We start from the raw sequence: 3,532 nt of genomic DNA, 5'->3' as shown, positions 1-3,532 counted from the left end.
ATCTTCACCCAAATCCTAATAATAAAAAAAAAAAAATGAGAAGCTGGACTATATGAAGAACATGGCATCAGGATTGGAGGAAGACTCATTAACAACCTGCAACATGCTGACAACACAACTTCATTTGCTGAAAGTGAGGATGACTTGAAGCACTTACTGATAAAGGTTGAATAATACAGTCTGCAGTATGGATTACATCTCAATATAAAGAAAACAAAAATGCTCACAACTGGACCTATAAGCAGCATCATGATAAATGGAGAAAAGATTGAAGTTGTCAAAAACTTCCCATTGCTTGGTTCTATAATCAATGCCAATGGAAGCAGCAGTCAGGACATCAGATGATGTATAGCACAGGCAAATCGGCTACAAAGGACCTCTTTCAAGTGCTGCAGAGCAAAGATGTCTCCTTGAGAACTAAGGTGTGCCTGACACAAGCCAACACCAATTTCTGAGACACTGCTTGATTCTTTATACCTTATTTTAACGCTGTATATTTTCAGTCTTTTTTTTTTCTGGGCAATATTTTTAATCAAAATAATCCAGAACAAAAGGCAAGAGAAAAATAGTATTACTCTAATGTGCCTTTACAAATGAAAACTTTTGTTGAATATAAATTTCTGAAAGTCATTCTCACATGGGCAAGGATTTAAAATTATACTTACTTTCTTTTAAAAAAAATTACTTAAAAAAAAAGAAAAGTTTGAGAATTTCAAAAGAGAACTGAAAGTGATATAAGAAAATAGAATAGAAATTCCAGAAGTGAAAAATTCAATATTCTAAATTAAGAGCTCCATTAATAGTTTGAATAGCACATTCTATGTAGCTGAAGAATTTTTGAAATGTAAGATAATTGCAGAAAGGCTAAAATCCTAACCAATATTAGACTTTGATAAGTTAAGGATATATTTTTTAATCTATAAAATAACTTCTAAAAGAAAACTAAAACAATGAATAATTTCCAAATTAAGGGAAACAGAAAATAAAAGCAAATAACAAAAAAACATGACAATCAAAACAAGAAAAGACAAGGTAGAACAAATTGAATGTGTTTGCTAAGAGTATAGATTTATAAGTCAGTATACCAGTTCTTACTTTTGATGGAAATGGAATAAATGATCCTATTAATAAATGAAATTTTGTCTACTGGATAAAAGAAACGTAAATATATGCTGTTAACAAAAGACTCACCTACTGCATGGTGATGCAGAAAAGTTGAAGGTTAAAGAATGGAAAGAGATATACCGTCCCACCACGAAGAGACAATCGGTGAAACTATAATATTTCACACAAAATACATTTAAAGCAAAATAATACAAGCAAAGTAGAACACTTCATAGTTATATAGGTTCAATTCACCATCAGATGGTATCATGCTATGGTGACTAAATATAAAAAGAGCCATTATCTTTTAAAATGTGTTCTGAAACATTTACAAACAAAATGGCATGATGTCTCAGACTTTATTGAAAATTATTTGGGTAGAGAGGAGAGTAAACAGGGATATAAATGAAATAAGTCTGACCATCAGTTGACAAATGTTCAAGCTCAGTGGTGGACAAAAGGGACAAAGTGGACTACACTGTCCACTTTGAATATGTTTGAAATGTTCCATAGAAGGTTACAATCAGCATCTAGCAAACATAATAGACTAATTTCTTTCAAGTAGGGCTCTATTTGGTCCTGTATCCCAGATGGAAATTCTGTTGCCTGATCTAACGAGAAAGTTAGCTGATCCTGAGGAAGTGCGTTGCATCTGTTTTGAGTAACTCTTTTATGTAGTGTTTTCATCAGAATACTGAAGGACAGAGTGGTGACTTGCTGAGTTTACTGAACGACAGTTGTGTGTCAATTTTCTTTGAAAGGCGTATATGTGCAGCAAAAAAATATGTTATATCAATAGCTTTCATACTTAGAACAATCAATTTGCTACACTCAATCAATCATTGAATAAACAAACAACACATGAAATAGATAAAGCATGCAGAAGAAAGAAATCCTTTAAAATTCCACTGAAAAACACACAAAAAAAATGTGAAGAAATGGAAAAATATACCATGGCTCTTCATCATTAAGATTTAATTTTTTTCTAAACAAGTTTATAAATGTAAGGTGATGTCAATCAAAATTATAATAGGCTCATTTTTGGAGTGGAGGGATAGAAAGAGAAATAAAATTAAATATAAAGTTCATATGGAAAGCAATTCCAGGAGAACTTTGAAAATGAAGAGCAGTGAGAAGACATTACCCCACCAGACATTAAAGTAATTCATAAAGCTTCCATAATAAGAAATAATGTGGTCCTGGCTATTCCAGAAGCTATAAAGGAAAATAATAAGTAACTATACCCGCTCCTCACTTATCAACATAGTTAGGTTCCAAAGAGGAGGTCATTGTGCAAAAATTAGCATTATGTGAAAATGGAAGGTGATCACCTCATTACATAACTGTGAAATTACATCATTATATAACTGCCAAGTTACATCATCATGATACAACTGTCAAACCGCTGAGATTCATGGCCAAGGCACGTTGATACGTAACCTTAACCATCACAGCCAAGATATATGTTCAAGATATATTGTTAAATAAAAAAAACAAATCTCATATCTGCTTATGAGGTATGCTATCACTCATGCAAAAGGTGAGGATAAATGGGAATATGTATTATATATTATAATATTATATAGTCTCATTTACATATATGTAACATGTGCATTCCCATTACGTATATATTGTTGTTGTTAGGTGCCATCAAGAGTTTCAACTTACAGCAACCCCATACACAACAGAAAGAAATATTGCCCAGTCCTGGGCCATCCCCACAATCCTTGCTGTGTTTAATCCCATTGTTGCAACCACTGTGTCAAACCATCTCACTGAGGGTCTTCCTCTTTTTTGCTGACCTTTTACTTTAACAAGCATGATGTCCTTCTTCAGGGACTGGTCCCTCCTCACAACATGTCATATATATATATATATATATATATATATATATATAAACCAAACTCACTGCCATAGAGTCGGATCTGATGCATAGAGATTCCTCCTTGGGATTCTGAGGCAGTATCACTGGGAAGTATTGTGCCCAACCTTCCTTCCAAGGAGTGGCTGGTGGGTTTGAACCACCAGCCTTCTGGTTAGCAGTCAAATGCTACCAGGGCTCCCAGAAGGACATATAGATAAGTATAACACACATATGTACTTTGTATATATAATGTGCTCTGGTGGTGCTGTGGTTAAGGCATTGGGCTGCTAACCCAAGCCATTGGGCTGGTAACCATTGATTCAAACTCACCAGTCACTCCACAGGAGGAAGGTGAAGCAATCTACTTCCATCAAGATTTATAGTCTTGGAAACCCAATGGGGATTGCTATGTCAGAATCAACTCAATGGCAGTAGGTTTTTGGTATATAGACACTTACATTTGCTTAGGGAAGCTGAAAGAAAAATAGGAAACTAAGAAAACCTTTTCTCTGGTAGGAACATGGGAGAGAGGACAGGAAGAATGGGTAAAGGAAGGAAATGAAA

Source organism: Orycteropus afer, unplaced genomic scaffold, assembly GCF_000298275.1.
Source record: "Orycteropus afer afer isolate SDZICR_OR568_19922 unplaced genomic scaffold, OryAfe1.0 scaffold00857, whole genome shotgun sequence".
Classification (NCBI taxonomy): Eukaryota; Metazoa; Chordata; class Mammalia; order Tubulidentata; family Orycteropodidae; genus Orycteropus; species Orycteropus afer.
Note: the sequence above shows the minus strand (reverse complement) of the source record.